At 39.0% G+C, this 20372-nt stretch overlaps 1 protein-coding gene across 1 annotated transcript in view; it reads right to left on the reverse strand.

The window, feature by feature from the left end:
• Positions 1-19849, reverse strand: part of NCOA3 (nuclear receptor coactivator 3) — a 58195-nt gene extending 38346 nt beyond the window's left edge. Inside the window, exons 1-2 of the mRNA XM_058814538.1 lie at positions 19741-19849; positions 12817-12856 (exon numbers count right to left, since the gene is read on the reverse strand). The gene's annotated coding sequence lies outside the window, so the exon portion shown is untranslated. The remainder of the gene's footprint in view (positions 1-12816; positions 12857-19740) is intronic.
• Between the last annotated feature and the right edge of the window lie 523 nt (positions 19850-20372).

The following is a 20372-nucleotide window of genomic DNA, read 5'->3' on the forward strand; positions in this document are numbered from 1 at the left end:
TGATAAATTACCTGATACATTATATTGACTATCACAAGCACGATATATACATACACACACACACACACAAGAAACATCAAAAGGGAAGTTTAGAGGAATCAGCTTAAAACTGTGCTGGAAACAAAGCACACTCTTCTAAAAAGTCAGCAGAGTAAATATCCTGGTCTGGTACTTCAGCAGAAATCAGTAGGCAAAGCTACTGTTTACTGTCCCTACTGCCTGAGAGATCAAAAAACCCGAGCCTGTAACAGAAGTTAGGAACAACCTGATTATCAGGGCACATCAACCCACCCTATCTCACACACATTTACATAGATAATGCAACCTACAGAGTTATAAATGCATAAAGTCCTTTCAGCTATAGCAGCCAATCCTCATTTTTATCACATTTTTCAACCAAGTGCAGGTGGAACACAACTTGCAGCAGGAGGTCTGCTTCACCAAGATCACATCACTTTTCTATCAGAACTTTTCTTTCTACAAACTAGTTTGTACATTAAAGGAGAAAAAAAAAAAATTCTCAGTGATTCCTGAAAAACAAGACTGTGTGTATGGACATGTGTCCTCAAGGGAATTCATACGTCTACAGCTTAAAATTTCTTGCGTCTATTCATGTTGCATCCTGATGATATCACAAGAGAACTCAGAAAAATTATTATATTGGCAGAGGAGGTACAAAAATTAATAGATAATTTTTTTTTAAATGTCTTTCAGTAAGTTGTTGCTATAAACATGCTCTTTTAAAAAGCATTTAAAATCCAGAAACCCAAGACATTACTGCTGCAGAAGACCAAGTGTTCACTCATCACTGAAAAGCTGCAACAAGGATGTGGACAGGACAGTTTTGAGACAAACCTATTGAAGAAGAAGCCAAGAAAAAGCCACTTATTGTATCCCACAATTAAACCATCACACTGCAGGTAGTAAGTTTCACCACCAACTGAAACGGATATAAAGGCAGAAAAGACACATACAATGGTAATGTTTTAAAACCTAGCAAAAATCTGAGGTCCAACTACTACATGTCTACTCTTTTCCAGCATCATTTATGCCAGCATGACAGTGAGGAGCTGATCAAGGGGAAACTACCAAGCTTTAATAAACCAGCAGAAGTCTGAAGCACACAATAGTAGCTCTGATGAGTTTTGGAACATATAATAATTTTCCAAACTGAGAAGCTGTGCCCTAGTATCTCCTCTAAATCACCTTTCCATTCTTTTTTTAGAAGAAAGCAGATAGAAAATTGCTTTCTAGATAGAAAGCTGCTTACTCTAAACAGGGAAAAAATAGATGAAAACACCATGGCAGGAACTTCTCTTTAAATTTCTCATTCATCATGTGGAAACCTTGGTGGGGGAGAAAATTCTAATAGGGCAGCTCCAAAGCAGCTGGCAAGACCCTATTTTGGAATGTGGGGAGATGAAACCAACATGAAGATCTTCTCTGAATAAACACATAGAATAAAGCAGTAGAGAACGCCGACACATATTTTCTGTTTGTGACTGCTCATTAAATGCTTTTTGGTTACAAAATGTCTTCACAGTATCCGTGACTCCCTTCTTTTCAGCCATATTTATTACAGGAAACAGTTACACTAGTGATTTTTCATTATCAGCAGTTAACTCTCAATAATGACCTTCAAAACCACTCTCCCCAGTGGGGTCCTTTGAAGTTATAGGATTTATAGGGCTAAAGAAATTTGTGCTTCTGCAGCTTCAGTATCAGCGTTACTTTTTTTGCTAGTTTCCCACCCTTCTGCTGGCATCTGCAGCAACAATTTTAGAGTTCACGGATTTTTACCACTAAAAGGCACGTACACATAATGTTATCACAATGCAACCATGCAAGTGTGCAAGAGAACTCTAAGACACATTAAATTATGCTTCAGAAATAGAGTTCAGAATTGATTCCTAATTTGTGACAGTTGTTATTCACTCTCCTTTAGAAGAGCATTTATTCCATTTTACTGTGATAGGCAACATGATGTGCAGCTCCACTGTGAAGGCAGGAGAGCTGCCATGAAACAATGAGAATCAGACAGGATGTGCACAGGCACAGGAAGGAGAGAACAACAAATTACAGGGAGGGGGGGAAAAGAAACTGTATAATAGCTGCTGCTTAGGTACACTAGCTGGAATAAACAGGGAGGCCACAAACGATCAAAGTCAGGGCACGTTTCTTTTGCAATTGCAAGGAGAATTACACACATGAGGGTGCAGAGGGTCCGCTATTAATCATTTAATATTCATCGTTCCTCGATGTTGCTGGCAATGCTTCTGGAGACTCCCTCAATTCCCAGAAAAAGCTGCATTAAGAACAAAGCAGCACTACAAGAACAGCTCACATGGAACCACCACAGTTCTGTCCTACTCTACTAACACCGCTGTAAAGTAAACACTTCTTACCACTAAACTGCTTACAGAACTCAATTTTTAAAGAGTCCAAATCACAGCAGTTGTGGGTACCTCCTCAGCCTAATCTCTGATTAGGAAAATGAACACGCTATATAAATCCGATGAAACTATTTGCAAGAACAAGACAGGAGAGATGTGGAAACAACAGACTGAAGTAGTCAGGCATCAGGTTTCTTTGTTGAGAAAGAGTTTTGAATGTTATCTCTAGGTAAGGTGCTGAGTAACTACTTGATTAAATGGCACTTAACATTCAGTAAATTTAATGTTCCAGCAAGAACAGGCGGCCATACCTGCGCCTATGAGCCAGTGAGGGAGGAAATGGAAACTGATGCAGTAATCAAGTCAGTGATTCTTTTGTCAGTGACAAGACACGCACTTAAGGGGAAAGAAATGTGAAATAACTAAATGTCGTGTTCATACTTCATTGAAAATGTAATGCTGTTATAACTTGTCTGATTTGGCAAAGCTACAAAGGGGAAGGTGAATTTTCCCGGCCACAGGTATTTCAGGTTTGTGGTAAAATCTGCAGAGTATGAAAATGACACATGCGTTAATTTGGTCCAGAATTTGCTGGAGTCACACTCTAAATAAAAATTCCTAGCATTGGCTACTCTAGGCCTCCGACACTTTGCAATTTGGCAGTGAAGTTCAGCTGACACTTCTTGTCTCAGACTGAGTTGTTGGAGGCTTTCTTGTTTCAGGGAGATGCAGAATAGAAAAGGAGTTAGGTAAATATGTATTCAGTTCACAGACATATGAACTAAGTTGCAATATTGAGATATTCCAACGTAGGATTTCAGTAAGGAGACACCACCTCAATCTTTTAAAAAATTCGATAGTGTTTACTAAGGTCGCTGAAACCATCGTACCGGGTGACTCATCCTCCCTTTCCGATGGTCAGCATCAGTTTGTAGGTTGCTTGTAGTTGGGTTGTTTTTTCTTCAACCACACAGAAACATGTTGGAAACGGGAAAAAAAACCCCAACTGATTCCTACTTGTGTAGCGATGGGACTTTCAGAAGATAGCTGGTAGTAGCCTTTAAGGCAAATTCCAGCTTCGCCGTTAGCGGCACACAAGCAAACTACTCGCTTGTTCTCGTCCTCCCCCTCCCCTCAGGGAGACTGCATGCAGCACAGCATGATTACCGAGAAAAAAAAAATACAGGAAAAAGGGGGAAGCGGGCGGGGGGGGGAAAGAAGCCTTCAGCTCTTGGCAAGGGGAAGGCGTTCCACAAGAACTGCTACAGGGTCAAAAGTTTACTGTGGTTTCAATTTCACCTTTTTGCAACCAATGAGCGTGCAGCGGCTCCAGACAGAACCGCGGGCGGCAGCGGCCCTTAACTCCTTGCGGCCCGGCCCGCCCCTGTCAGGGAGCGGACAGTTGGGGAGAAGGGCCTCTCCTCCCTTTCCCCTCCCTTCGAACGAGCATCAGAACGCCCAGCAGCCTCCTCCGGACTGAGAATTGCTTTCAGCACGGAAATAAAAGGAAAGGGGAGTCGTCCGAAGCAGTATAGCAGCGAGGCAGAAGTTGAGACCTGTAGAAGTAGGGCCCCTTTCCCTCGCTTTAGCTGAAAACCATGGCAGTAAGCAAAGGGCTAGAACTGATAGTAGGCATTATCAAAGCATCACTTAACTCCGGAGGTGTTACAGCTACGAGCCGCCTGTTTGTGCCAGCAAACAGGAACGACCTTGAGAAAGGGGAGGGGGAGCATCAACACAAAACTGTCAGAAAAGATTCTGAATGCGCAGTCCAGAGCTGCAGTAATTTACTTTGCTTCACGAAAAACAAGGAATCCACGGTACTGTGGGCATAAGGCCAGGCAGCCCAAGAAGTACTGCTGCCCAGTCCTCACAGTACCAGTCATAATAGCCTGCTTCTAGATGTTGACTACAAAACAGGACGTCATCTACTCCCTGAAGGATGGACATTGAAGTCATGGCTCTTAGCTACAAAAATCCTCAGGTCTTCAAAATCTTGCAAAGGAGAACAAACAAAAGCAAAAGAAAACAAAAAACTTTACAAAAAAGTAAAAAATGCTCTGGGCATGAGATTTGTAATAGATTGTCTGGGTTTAGCACTGAAAAAGAAAGATGCATATTCACTCATGTTATGACAGAACTAGAGCACAAACACAAAACAGGCTTCTTGTTCCACTGTATCATCACTAACAAAGCAGTTTTCACCCCAGGAACTACAGACCCAGGTGAATCAATCCATGCAGGGGTACCCCAAAATCTGTGCTGCCACCAGGTTTTTCTCTGGGAGATTGGTGAAAATGCTGATGACAGCAAATCTGAAAGACATGATCTATGATCGTGTTTTGGCATTTGAACTTGAAAAAAAAATCAAATGTCCAGCTACGCTTGAGCAACAGATTTATCACCCCTTCATCGGTCTTGCAAAGAAAGAGGACTAAAGCTCCTGTGAAGATGTTCAGTTCAGTGCAGCAACAGACACCATAATAAAAGACAGCATGAAGGGAAGTATGTAAAGCATGTAGTTCAGGCAAATTCTTTAGAATTTGTAACCTAAGAGTATGATTCCATACAGCAGAAATGCATAGGCTTCCTTAGAGATTGTAGCAGCTCTGATTTGCTACCAAGTAGAATGGCAAGTCATCACACACATTTGCAGAGTAAAACACATGGAACTAACCATTTCAAAACAGGAGGCAGTCAAATTGAGAAACATTTGGAGGCATGTGTTTTGGCATAGTCTGAGCTCCAACACAGTGCAGAAAGGTTGACAAGAATCTGAATATACTGTGAAGAGGTAAAATGAGTAAATATGCCATCGACATACAGAAAAGGTTCATGGTAAGGATGCGGGTGAAAACACAAATCAGTTTTCCAAACCCTGAAGCCAAGGTAAATGGTTTAAGATAATGCACATGACAACCTAAGGTGGAAAAAAACATTAGTCAGTTGGCAGCTATTACTAATTTTCCATCAACATGCAGTTTCAAAATCAGTAAATTATCTTACCCAGAATGTTAAAGGCTTTCAGTGCACTTTGTAATGGTGAAAGATACTCTGGTCTCAGACCTCTATACAGGTCCAGAAAATGGATGAAGACTCTTACAAAACAGCTATGCCAGCTGAAAACAGTTCCAGTCAAACTGATGTAAATCATACTTTTGCAAATCATACTTCTGCGACTCAATTGACAAAACAGTTTTTGGCAATAAGATAGTCACGCGAAGCCTCTTAAAACCTGCTTCAGGTATAGTCAGCCACTCCAGAGCAGCCAAAGAAAACCAATTTCCAGCTGGTGGACAAGGTCAAACAGTGATTTCTTGAACCCACACAGGTAATCTATGCAAATAGGCACAGCAGCAGCTTAATGCAGCTACTATGAGGTTAAGTGCAATGCCTTGCGAGATGCTAATAAAAGATGCAGGAAGAGATTAAAACACGAAGTCAGAAAGTTGAAGCCATCATAAGATCTTAGGTGACTGAGTTCATGCCCTACTACCAAGCTTTCCTACTGTAGTTCAAAAATGGAAAGACACCACAGAAAATGCTATCAAATAATACTGTATTTTCACAGCTTAGCTAGATTAGGACAGTTTTGCCAATACTAATTTAAGACTTAGTTACTTTTATTAAAAGCTCTCAGTACATTTTTTCTCAGTAAAAAGTTCAGCTTGGTTTTGTTGTTTTGCCTTCTCTGAATACTGCATCATTTTAGAGAAATTATTTTACAGTAAGGTATCATAAATGAATGTCCTTTTTGCACGATGGCCTCATTTTAGAAGAAAATGGATACTATAAAATTTTATATCAAGTCAGCATGTTACCAAGAAGTTTTGCTGTGTTTTCTGAATTTGATTAATACAAGTCAAGGTCACTTCCTGAAAGAAGGATGCCTACTACTGCAGCTGCAAGCAAACTAGACTCAAAAGCGGGGGGATGGGAAGACAATACTGACAGTTGCTAGCACTGTCTCCAAAAATAAACCAATTACTAAAGTCAAGTAAAATTTGGAATTTTTTACTACATCACTACATAAGTAAAATAATAATTGAAGTCTGAGTCTGTATAATTACTGTTCCAAGCAAACAAGATACACAATGATGCACCACCGAACCTGCAAAAAATTACTAATTCTGCGAACCCTTTACTAAACTCTATACAATTTCCTTAAAAATATATCTTTTCGTTTTCTTTTTTGTTTTCTTTCTTTGTTTTATCATGCAGTTCATGAAGCTAGTAAGAGACTGTCCTTGAATTAACGGCATGTCTCAGTCTTACTGAGACTGTGCAGCTCCACCCAACGTACATTGTCCTATTCTGAAGTCATTTAGGAAAAAGACATTTTGGGAAAGCATGCAAGCTCTTTACAGAAGTCTACAGCATGCATTTTTGCAGTTTCTGAAGACTGTACCTAGCTTACAAAAACAATTAGAAGTAAACCATGTTCACCTGTAATGTATAAAAATGTTTTAAGCCCTGTAAAGATATTTTAAAATAGGTTGTTTTTAAAACGTGCCACATTTGCATTATGCATGAGGCCAATCAGATGTAGTTTGCCCTTCCCTGTTAAAACTAACAGGTCGTGAAAATAAGACCCTATCAAACAGAAAAAGTATTATTTTTGTTTTTTCTACAATCTGTAGCACCAGATTGGCAGCAGGGTGGAAGGACTCTATTGCTGAAAAACATTTAAAACCGTACATCAACAGACATTTCCACAAGGATATCTGGGGACACACAGACATACACACACTCACCCTCAACTTAATATACATCTTTAATAAAACAGCCTTGATACACCCCAGCATTGCAACAGATGTTTCATCTGTTGATTGAGACTGAAATTAGGACAACCTACTGAATGAAACTTAGATTTGACATATTGGTGCAGTAAAAAGAAAGGAACCTTGCTAATTTTGGGTGGGCATCTTTGCCTAAAATAGAAAAATAAACTACGGTATATCAGTGCCTGTGCAGGCACAACTACATCTGTGGTTAAGGATGCCTAACACTTTCCATCACGGCAGCCTGTCCTAATTCTTTAATGCCTGTCTCTGACATACGCCTCAGAACTACTTTTTGGTTCGGATGTTTGAAAAATGAGTAGACTTCTATTGAACAAAGTGTAACCTTTTAGTCAGTCCAAGAAATTAAAGCTTTGGAAGAGAAACTGGTCGAATGTCTAAACAAACTGAACTTTATCTTGCTGCTCCAATTAAGATATCTGTATAGCTGTCAAGTGCCTTACTTAAAGTACTCCTAACATGCTTGGTTTTGTTTTAAACCAGTGGCCAAGATCCTCATGTATTTTATCTAACCAAGTTAGCTCTGTTGCTGCACAGCTTCTCCATGCTGACACAACAGAACATGCTTTATCACTATACTACCAGGACCAAGCGCAACTTCTCTACAAACCAGCTACAAAGCCGTTAAAGTGTCTGGCAGCACAGCAGCTAGTGAACAGGGACATTTTTCTAGGTTATACTGCCTCACCCATACACAGCATCCACAAAGCATGAGGCAGCAGCAGGATCAAGGGCTTAGCAAAGGCCACCCTTACCTCCCTCCTAATTCAAGATTTCATTTAGAACAGCAGCTGGAGATCTCATCCAACAGTGCTAGAAACCCACTTTCCTGCCCCTCCAGCAAGTAATCCGTGTAGAAGGCACACTCAGTTTAGCAGCCAAGGCAGCGCCCTGCTTGATAACTACCTTGCTGGCAAACAGAGTAGAAATTTCCTTATGGCACATTATACTATTTTTTCCATAAGCTTTTTAAAGACATACAGAAACTTACACTGAAAATACTAAGGATGTGAGGTCATTCAAAAAACTTCAAATAGTATTGTCAGCTCCACCTCTCGAGATTTCTTTAATCCTTGTTGCATATTCTTAATTTAAGCAGATTCCTGAAACAGTGCACTGCACAGATGATGCAACAGACAAATAAGGCTATTAGTAGTCTTTTCTGTGACCTGATGGGTCCAATCCCACACAAAGTCTCATGTGCAGTAACACAGCAATCACTTCCAATTTACCACATAGTAATAGATAATCATGTCATAAATCAAGATCGGAAGTCTGTCGAGGACCTGTATGTTAACTTGCCCTTGACCAGAATGGGTACTTAGAGAGCTCCAGTGACATTCAAATCAGAACACATGGGCATTTTCCAACGGAGAGTAAACAACAGTGATACATACTGTCTTGATTATGACACATCACAACGAATATATTCACACCCATCAATAAGGGTGGGCCCATGAGCATGAAAGAAATGTACTCCATAAATCACACTGTCTTGCCGTTGGCACATTTTGCTTGTCAGCAGATGCAGTACTTATGAACATTTATTCATGTGTTTGCACGAGAAGTAAGTTAAAGAAATAATGTCAGCAAATACATTATTTTACACCAGAAACATGACATTTAGAAAAATGTAGATTCATATTCTGAAAAAGTGTTTGATTGCTGTGGTTAGAAGGTAGGGGGGAAGGCATCTCTCCATTACAGGGTCTCATACTGTGTGAATCTACTCAGATCCACACAAACTGGCTTTAAGGGCAGTTAAATGCCTGGTGTCTTAAGAATGCTTTTGACACTCCTACTTAGTATCTTTTTCTGTCATGCTGCTAAAATAGATTCTTTTAAAAATTTATTGAAAAACACACATCCTCTTTGTCTTTAAGATTAGATTTTGGTATTTGCTGATCTAATAATAATTAAAGGCCTGTAAATGAAGTTAATGAGTCTTTGACAAAACTAGACTCTCAGATTTGAGAGTACAAGATCAGAAACTACTAAAACCAAAATAAGATACTGAAGAAAGGAGATCAAAATTTCACATTTTCCATGACTAGTATCAGTGCTTATTTATGATTAATTTCTTTGAAAGGAATAACTATAGCTACTTAATACAAAGGCTCCAGTTCTAAACTGGCGCCAGTTTGTCCTTGAATTATGGAAATGTTTCAATCTCAATGCTGTAATTACAATCTGATTAAGTCTGAGTATATGCAGGTACACTTCATTTGGCTGCAAGAGGTATTTAGTTCAACAAAAATGCCTACCATTCAATATTTGAAGCAAAATCAGTGTCTACCCCTGTTATACCAACAGATCTGAGCATTCCATTAATTAGGATCCCCTTTCCTCTATTTCTTTATCATATTCCATACCATATTTCCTTCACAGTGAACAGAGCTTAGTAGATACAGTACCTTCAGTGAAATTGCAAAATAACAGAAGAGAAGACAGAAGAGAATCCCCTCCAAATCAGGTTAATTAATCTTTCCACAATACAGTCAGGTTATCACAGAGCATCTGCTAAAATTTACTGCTCCAAACAAAGCTGAAGTGATATTGTGCATTCCTCTGGTCAAATAAAATCTTAGATTTACGGGCTCAATTATTTAAAAATTAAGCAAGGTGAAGTAATAAAAAGGAAAAAGCTCAGAGGTTGGTATCTTTGCTTAATACTACATAAAGCAGAGTAGTACCACCCAGAGAGGTATTAGAAATTGGAGAGTCACAGAGTGTCCTCCAAGGCCTACAGGGAAAGGGCAATAGGCAAGGTTTACTACCTGCAACAAGTTAAGTTTCTGTTTATAAATAGTGATTGAACACCGGAACCACTTTCAGATAGCCTACGGAATCCCTGTCCTGAGAGATTTTATTATGCTTGACTGAACAAAACCTTGACAGACCAACACTGACTTTGCTCATGGTATTTGGATTGATGCTAGCATAATTATGCGATGAGTTTCAGTAAAACACTGTCATCAGGGAATTACATACTACAGCCCAGAGATAAACTGGGATGTAGTACATAACATACTGAGATAAACCATTATAACAATGGGCCGCTAGGATATAAAAGTAACATTACAATTGATCCTACTTTATTTAATTTTAAGATATATTACCAGATTCTTTTTGGTTCTGATTTAAGAGGTATGTTTTATTAATATCGTGCATGCTTTAGGTTTTGCATACACATATCAATAGTCCCATCTTTACTGGACACAGGGTATGTAAATCCTGACCACAACATTAATTCCTACCATTTTTCCCACCCATTTATGAGAAAAAAATGTCATGCTTTTAAGTAAGCCTCTCAATGCCCTCTGGATTTTTCTTTTTTGGTCCAAACTTTTCTATTCTTTACAAGGAATTTCCATTGCATAAAACCCTTATGCTTCTAGTTTTTCTAATTTTCTATTAAAGAAGCAGTATCTTTACTTCCACTAAAAAGCTATTTTTCAACATATCTCACATAAAGCTCCCAAGGACTCCTCAGGCAGGCAGAAAAATCAGTCTTACTCATGAAAGTTTTTACACAAATGGCACTTCTCAAACAGAAATGTTTATCCACAGAACTCTCCAAATGACACTATCAACATTAGCATAGAAATTCGAAGATTCGAAGCAATTTTATGAAGATTAGCAACCATTCTGGAAGTTAGTACAAGATGTCTACGACTACCAAAACCAGATGGGATGATATCCTTCCTCTTCAAGTACCAAAAGCATTTATAATGGTTTCAGATCCAGTTCCTTCCTTGTTTACAGATAAATGGCTAAACAGTTGCACAGTTTCACATCATCGGGAAGCAAACTTTATGTACTCTTCTATAGTGCACTGGTGGAAATACCAGGACAGAGCTGTAAATTTATTTTATTACTATTTTTTCCTTACATTTCCTTGCATTTTTTTTTAGTTCCCATACAAGGCGACCGACTGAACTGTATCTAACATTCCACAAAACTGAGCTGGAGAGTCACTGTTTGATCTTTGAAGTTAATATTCAGCCATGTCTGCACTGAAAAGTTGTCGTATTAGCATCTGATAAGCAAATAAGACATAGTAACTAACTGAGGAGCACATGGTCGTGCATTTATGTCATGCAGTTGCAGAAGATCGGCTATGAAGCGTGATGGATGCAATGCGTTTTCCGATCAGTAAATGCCACACCACATTCGTCCAGTGAATGACCCTCCTCTACAGTACATCCCACACAGTGTGGGAAGTTAGGTTTAGGTTCACTGCAGTCAGAAGTTCATATTCTTGGGCAGTGTCAAAATTATTAGGATAAAGGTTACTAATAATTGTCTCTGGGCATAGAATAGCTTCTCTTTTCAAGGTCCAGTAAATATTTTTTAATGTACCTAACAGTCCATTGAAAGTTCAAAAAGCTACAAAGCCTCACTCCTGAGCTTTCATCAGTATGAAAACTTGTTAGATTCTCATATAGACAAGGCCTATAAGTAACATGTACAAACACCAACAGGATAATCACAGCACACTATGGAGGGAACACAAGGGAAGAGCATACAAAACTTAAGCCTGATATCATTAATCCTCTTTAAGATATGTGATCTTTTTTTCATCAAAAGTAGGTTTATGACAGGCAATATGGTCAGACAAGTGCCTGCATCCAGTCAGGACCAAAAGTTATTCATCTTCCTTACTTGACTCATACTTATCTCCACCTCATACTATTTACCCCAGTGTGTCATCCGTCTGCAAAACATGGCTTAGGACCTATAATGTTTTCATGAGCACAGCTATCTGAAAAAACCCACAAATTCTTCCATCCTTTGAAGAGATCATTGTCCAAAGGTTTGCCTTCAACAGTCTCCTTTCATTTTCTTTCATTTTGCTTTAACCCCACCTTACTCTAACCAAGCCAGCTCACCTATTTCAGGACACCTGCTAAAGTGCAGAACATAGAGGTTGAACTTGCAATGAGAGATTATTCCAAAGAAGGCGCTTCCTTTCTTGAGACCAAAATCCCACAGAATAGAATGTCCAGACAAGCTTTCAGTTTTGCTACTCTCCAGCAATGGGTATAGAAGCTGACACATCAATCTAATACAATATTGAAGGCTAAATTGCTTGCCCCAGAAGCTATGACCAAACCTCAAACAAACAATATCAATCAGTGATTTGCATTATGTCTGCACTGAGCCCAGAGCAGATTTAGCAAAGAAATCCTATTTCATCATCAGTCTTTCAAAATAACATGAATACTTTGCTTAAAACAAAGTTACCGGTTACTTCAGGAAGAAGAAAATTCTAGTACTAGTGATAGAGAGAATTAAAAAACAAAGGCAGATATATATGCACAAGGATACAGTGTATCCCACATCTTAGGAGGAGCATCCTTTAATGGTCCAGGTATTCCCCAAAAGCCTAACAGTGTTAGATACCATGAAACATACCAAGGCCAGGTCATATCACGCATTTGCTCAAGTGAGGTGGAAGACAGCAAACTATATACCATATCAACATGGAACATTAAAAAAAACACCTTGAATTTTCTAAGGAAATAGACATTATTTTCTCCTTTTCCTAACTCCCTAAATATCAATAGTTTATGAGAATTGATGCAGAGAAAACAAAGTGGTTGTGACACAAAACTTACCGAGCACAGTGTTTGCTACAGCAGAAGCCAGTAGGAATACCTAGAAAGAAAGCGCATACGAACGTGTTTTAGCATGCTCTCAAACTCAACAATCTACTGTTCAGGAATCTCCTGGTTTAGAACAACTGAGTCTTCTAGCTGCTGGATATTCTGTGTCAGTCAGTTCTGTAGTTATAGACAGCTACACTATCTGAAAGTAGCCTTTTTTATTTTTAACCCTGCCATCTAATAATAAGGAGAATGAAATGAATGAAGAAGAAAACACTTTCCTCCTGTTGATTTCCCATTACACTTGTGGTTTTGTATAGATCAGCCTTGTACTGTAAGGCCAACACAAAAAAAAAGGGAGAGAAATGCTGGAAATACTGTGTCTTATTGAAAATACAGAGAAACATAGTCCATTTTACTCAATGATACTGCAAATACCAGAAATACTTATATTCGAGAGGAAAGCATTGCATGATTGTATAATAATGTAGTATTTTCAATCTTCTAACCTTTTTCTTCACTGGCATCACTCTTTTGGTACACTACTTAGCACTGGTCTGTCATTTTGACAGAAGAATTAATTCAGATTTACTTTTTTTATTTTACTGAGTAGAGGAAAATTGAACAAAGATCTATTGGCTACAGCACAACCACTTCTTCTCTACGTAAAACACTAGGAATAAAGGCCAAACTATCACTGGAGTAAGGACAAGTCTCCTAAACCAAATGAGAGGGATATATTCAGTCAGTCACCCTGAAAGGAAAGTTCTCTTAAGTCACCGTGGCTACTTCTTTGGTGACCACTCTGATTGGAATTACTACCTGTAGTTACTAAATCTACATTTGAGAAAAAGTCTCACTAAGACTTAGAAAAGCTTGGATGGATTAAGAAATCCATCTCAAGCTTTAACTTTCTATCAAATTTGTAAAGTAAACTTATATAAGCTATCCAAAAGATATACAAAACAATGGCAGTAATTTCAGTACTTTTAATCAGCAAGCAACCAATTAAAAAATACACAATTCACAATACAATCCTTACATAAGCTGGAAAAGATATTAAGGTTCATGTCAAGTTCAACATGCTCCACTTTTAACTTTAGTCATCAGCATTCTCATTAGCAGTAAATATGTGAGAAAGGATTACGAGCAGTTAGGAAGGCAGATATTGAAATTTTTATATAATTATTAAAAAAAATAAAAAGTAGCCCAACAAATAAAAGTAACAAAAAAGGAAGCACAACGGACCTGACTTGGCTCAAGAGCTGTGGAAATGTACTATGCTGTCTTAAAAAGACAAAAATAATGTGCATTTAAAGGGTTCTGGTTTTGTATTTTCAATTAATACTAGTAAGACAAGAGCTTGTTGTGATGTTGCTTACTCCCACCTCAGTATTTAAGGAAACAAAAACCTTAACCCAATATATGAAGGATTCTTTAGGCCCTACCTCAAAACAGCATAAGCCAACAATAAATATCTGTAGTGACAGAAAGACAAGACACATTCCAAGTACAGAGTCCTCTACATCTTGGTAGAAAGGTCAGGTAGCTTTCAGTAAATAAGAGCAACTTACATGGAAAAGAGCTTTAAGGTAGACAAATGAGGTTGAACCTGTAGGTCCCTTGAGTTTGATTTTCACCATTGTACCTCAAACTACAATAATTTTAAAAATAACCATTAAATAGTCTTTAAGTTTAACTCTTTTATGAAAGATGTGTTTCCTAATGTTTTTCTTCCTTTGTATATTAAAGATAGGATAATTAAGATTTTTAGCTTAGCAGCATACAGTCCTTACTGGAAAGGTCGGTCCAGAATTACCATTGGAAACAAGAAAAAATGAATTGTCACCTAGCAGTGATCATGTAGAAATAGGAACAGTTAACACACAGTAAAACAAGAAACGAAATTAATACAAGCAGTAGTTGATACTTAGCATGAGAGTCGTTTATGCACAGTCTCGCATATGAGAATTCATTTATTGACAACTGATTTTTAGCAAGCACTTGCTCACCAAATAGCTTGAAATTCCAGTCAGAAAAAGATTCCTAACTGGAATTCCAGCAATAAAGGCATGCCTGCATGTTACTAAAGGAAACAGTGGAAAATTTCTCAGGCTGACATCCAGAATGTCCGCAGTTCCGTTTCATATTTCTCTTCTTGCAACTTGCAAAGCAGATGCTAAACCAGACCCTAAAAGCTTTTTGGTTTTGGGTGGGGTTTTTTTGGGCTTTTTTAGTTGTTTGTTTTTTGGGGTTTTTTTCCTTTTCTTTTGTGAAGCCTGGAAATTTCCACTGCTTTTAAAGAGCTTTTTAAAAAGTTGTCTCAAATATACTGCTCAAACAACCTTCCACTTCTACCTAGACAGACTTTAGTTTAAAGCAAAAGTTTCATTGCTATAAAGCAGACCTAAGATGAGAGGGAATAAAAAAAAATTGCTCATCTACCAAAAGCATTGCTTGGCCAATCTAAAATATTATTATACTGTGTATTAATCTTGATAGAGGTCACTTGAGGTTCAGCTACAGAGAGACAGATGGGTAAGAGAAAACTAAGCAGGTGATAAAACTACCTTGTAGCTGTATATTTGAACAGAAATTACAGTGGATGACAACGCAAGCTATTCTGTTCCTATTAAATGATTGAGTAATGGCTGTCCTTCAACTTAGTCGAATTTGCACTCAGCAATTTTCCATTGTTCCTGAATCCCACTCATCATCCATGTTACATGCTTATTGTCTCTCACACAGCCAATACAAGTCTGCCAAGTTTGCTAGCACTAGTTCTATACATCACCTCTACCAGACTTATTCATCAGCCTCGAACATACATCACCAAAGATTAGGGGGTTGAATGGAAAACCTACAGTTGTAATACAAAAATCTTTGAAAGCTACTTCAGCCAGGGAAGATGGGTTTTTTTCAGTTTTCTGTGCACTGATTAGACAAACTGCCTTCCTAATTTTAAGGAGGGGATCAAATGTACATCCTAGGTAAACAGGAGATGTTTGCTTTGTTCTATTTTAATCAAGTGAACAGTTTGCAGATAAAGTAGGCTTCCTTTTGTTGCCATTAGTGCCATCTTTGAATCTATGACTAGATAAATACTTGAAATACTGATTATGAGGTGATTCTTTCAATTACTACCTAAGAATATTAAGCAATGTGCTGACTGATATTCTGGCCCATTGAGCCAGAAATCTCTACTCTGAACATCAAAAAGGCTACCATAGAAGATGAGACCAGGAGGGTACTATAACAAAAGATGCTGCTACATCTGCTTTAGTTTGCAGCAGCAAAGATGGACTGAGCACAAAAAGAACTGCAAACCAAGTCATAATTCCCTATTTCCACCCACCCTCTCTAGGCTAGCCTTTATGGGGAAAGAGAAACTATTACAGGGAAAGATGCCTGAAAAGCTTATCCAAATCACTGGCAAAGAACACTGCAAATTTTTGTTTGAAATAATTTCCTTAAGATGTAAGCTGCTAAGAATAGAAAATAATTTTAAAGTTGTCATTATTAATACAAGAAATTAATTGTTGAACCTTTACTGGTTCTTCCATAAGATTCAAAAAACACAGTATAGCATTTCCACATACTGATTGCTTATATGTGTGCGGGCACACACACGTGTATGCTCCTTCTAGACGTCTGTCTAAAAGGTTTTAGAAAAAGTTTATTCACATAGAATGCTACCCCCTCTGACACATGCAGCAGCAAAAAGCAAGTAGCACAGTTTACCTTTTCCTGTGCCTTACTAGCCTCCAGAGAATGTGATGAAAAAACCCAGCAATGTTAAGATGCTCATATAGTCTATAGGGCAATTGGCAAAGCGTTAGAACTACAAATTGAGTGCACAAAGCAAAACCAGAGGAATACTACTTTTGATTTAGATTTATTTAGTTCTTTGGATTCACACAAAATAAACAGAGAACCCATGACTGACTGTTCTGAACAATTGTTTCCCCAAAATACTGGAGTGAACATGTATTTCACTGGGGGTTTGTGCAAGTAAATTGTTCAGTTCTCTCTTTTACTTAACCCTTCAATTAAAACAAAAGTCACCCAACCCAATCCCGGTTACATTACCTGTTCAATGACTTTGGGATGTTTCAGTGAGGCAGGGCATTCTGTTATTAGACATACAGCGCACAAAAGACTATATATCCTTCAAGAGATTGAAGGCAAGGTAATTTAGTTTCACTTTTCAAAAATCAGTTTATTCATAACTGTAAATTTAAAAAGTCACCAATTAAGTATTATTAAAGTAACAGGATCCATCTGAAATATACCTCCAATTTATATGATGCACAAAATAATGTGATGTACCTTCACTCAACTAAATGCAGCATACAAAAATCACAGTGAGTGGAAACACATTCCATAGCAGATTTAAATCAGTAGCAGTTAAATACTTTTACAATTGCCTCTTTCCTAATACACTACATCTAGAAACATCAACAGATTTACTCAGGGGCGAAAGGGGGAAAAACAAATGAAAAAACTACATAGGCAGCCCGCCGCAGCATTCAGGTCAGATATCCGTGGCATAAAGGATTCTATTCCTCCCCTCCCCCTCCCCTCCATTTTTTTTAATTATTAAAACAAGCCAGAAGAATACTTAAGATATTTCTAAATACTGAAAAAGTTTGAACATGAAATGCAGAAGATCCTGTACAGTCCAGTCCTTTAAGATCACGTTTTCAAGAGAGACTCATTTAAATGCAGGAGTTGAAGCAGCCTGTAGTGTCAGGCTCTAGTGTCCAATACCTTTTCACACGCTACAAATGGTTTAATTTTGCAGGCAATTGTAATCAAGACACTTTTTCTTTCTCAGAGTTCTTGAAAAATAAAAACACACACACCCCTTTTCTAGGAAACTGTACCACAGGCATTAATAATGAAGGTTTTGTGATTGTGATTTCTTGTCCATTATTAATTTAAAAAACCCATCATGAACAAAATATAGGGTTCCATTGTAAAATAGATTTGCTTCTTCTTCCTAATCTGCATTTTATCTCAGCTATATGTTAGGGTATACATCAGTGATAGAATGGAAAAAAAAAAAAAAGGTAACTAGGCAATGCAAAACTTCCAACTTAATAAATCCAAAGCCAGGATGAACAAGGGCTCAAAGGAACAGTTAAAAGAAACACAAAGCCACAGACGAGCCCAAAATGCATGCAAGTCATATTCCAAATACAATCAGACCGGCAATAACACACTGTAATCAGGAGAGGTACTTAAAGCAAGGCTGAATGCTGGGTTTATTTTGTCTATCACTTCTCATATCCCACAGCCTCTATCTTCACATGTCTGCAGTGAATCCATCAAATCCACTGGTATAAGTTAAAAAAACCAAACCGGTAGTAGTAACAGAGTTGAAGGAGCAACAGTCAGTTGAACAGCAGTTGTAACAGCAGTTAACAGTAAATGTAATTACTGCATGTTTTAATGCACAATCTTGTTTTAAAAACAAAAGTAACAAAACTGAAACAAAACTAAAAGCCCAACCCTCTCCCAAAAGCACCCAATTTTGCCTGTTTCTTCTAAACCCAAGCTTTTATTCTCTGGTTTTCACTCATACACTATTTGTTTCTATGAAGCTACATTTTATATTCAGAACATACAACTTTCTTTCATGTGAAGCAGAACATTTTAAGGTGGAAATATTCCATGAGAAAATATTTATTTTTACAATAGTGATGAAGCTTAAAAAAAATGTTAAGCTTATTGTAAGAATCCATTTTAAATGTATTACAGACACCATATACTAGAAATTGCCGTGCCTCACACATTCAAATTTCCTTTTGTTTTGTCTTGTTATTTTAGTTAGACTCCAACATGCTATTTTCTGTTGACCTCTGTCTAAAAGAGGAAGAAGATACTGAGGATTCAAATGAGTCTGAATATGAGCTGACAAATTGAGAAGCTTCGCTTTTAAAGGAAAACTTGAGCGTGCTTAAGAGTAGGAGCAGAAACCACAATCAGAACCAACTGTAGAACCAAAGAGAATCGTGGGAATTATCTCAACCTCACGCTACATTCTAACTCATAATCACCCTATTTATATCCCAGAAACAGTAACACCTACAGCGGCATGCGACCCGAGCCGCGGCGGGGGAATCTCACCTCCAACGCTCAATAACAGTTTCGTTACAGCTACGAGTCAGAAATGGATAAGAGACATGGAAATTAACCTTTCAGTTCGAGTGTTTTTCATTCCTTTTCTAATTACCAGAGATAAGAAGGAGACAAGAGAAGTCAGCTCTAAAACTTACCGAGGCTACAGGATGACCAGGAGAAGGCGGATATCAAGATCTTTGGAACCGCCTCGGTACCAGATAAACCCAGAGGAATGGTAGAGAGGGCCATTCTAACCGAGGTATTTCACCCACACCTCGCCTCAGACTGAGAAATCGTGGGTCAGACGATTCTAAAGCCAGGTCCGCAGCGACCTCAGGTCTCTTTGTATGGCACGAGGAACCTCCACCCAAAATCACCACACTTAGATATGCATCACACAGCGACACGGGAAGCCTTCAGTCCACGCATCAATCCCCCGCCACTGCCCCAGGAATACCCCTTCAAAACTCACTCACCGGTACAGTTACAATAGCTAGAAAAGAGGTCAAGGCAGCCACACATGGCCCGGGGAATCCCCTCATCTCCAGCCCTGGGAATACTCCTCACACACAACCCATCTACGCTCGCCTTCGTCCTCCCATCAGGGAGGCACGTTCATATTGAGTAGGGGGGCGAAAGACAGAAAAGAGCCACCCCTCAAGGCCACCCCCAAGCCTCTCCCTTCCCCAGCAAGGGGCAGCTCTCCCTCCGCCATCCCAGTCCCACTCCAGCACTAGAAGCAGGGAAACGCGAACAAGAACTCCCCTCTCTCCACTCGTTACTCACTCCCTCCCTCCGAACCCTACTCACCTGGGAAATCAGCCAAAGCTCAGCTACATCTCCATCTCCCCCACACTCAACTCCGCACCGCCATTTTCCTCACTGTCTGGATTTAAATCGGGACCGACGCGGAGACACCAGGCGGCGTGAGGTATTGTGGGACCTGTAGTACCCAGACGGGAGCTCGTGGTACTTGTAGTCCGCGCCGGGATTGCTGCCGGAGCCGCCAGGCTCAGCCTGGTGCCAGCGGGCGGGTGTCGCCTCTGCATCACCGCGGTCTCTGCAGTAGGGCGGGCTCAAACGGGGAGGAGGAAGCATTCCCAGGGGAAGCTGCCTGTTCCGTGCACCCACTAGCGCGTTCCCGCGGCACTTGCTCCGTGCTCGTGGAGGTCACAAAATGCCGTATCTGTGTCATTAGGTTCTTTGGGATTAAAAAAAAAAAATCAACCCTTCGAATAGCGATTGAAAGAAAAATATTTACTCCCTTGGAGCCTGAAATTTTCTACTGCTGCACCAGACATATAGTTTTTCTTCTTTTTTTATTCATAATCTATAGGGGGCCTAATTAGTGCTTCAGCTGGCACTATCTAATACTGAAATAGATTAACCACTGCAACGGTTACGCACATCCACAGTACCAGTTAAATTAGACAACCAAGAGT

The sequence above is a fragment of the Ammospiza caudacuta genome, chromosome 15 (genome assembly GCF_027887145.1).
Source record: "Ammospiza caudacuta isolate bAmmCau1 chromosome 15, bAmmCau1.pri, whole genome shotgun sequence".
Taxonomy (NCBI): Eukaryota; Metazoa; Chordata; class Aves; order Passeriformes; family Passerellidae; genus Ammospiza; species Ammospiza caudacuta.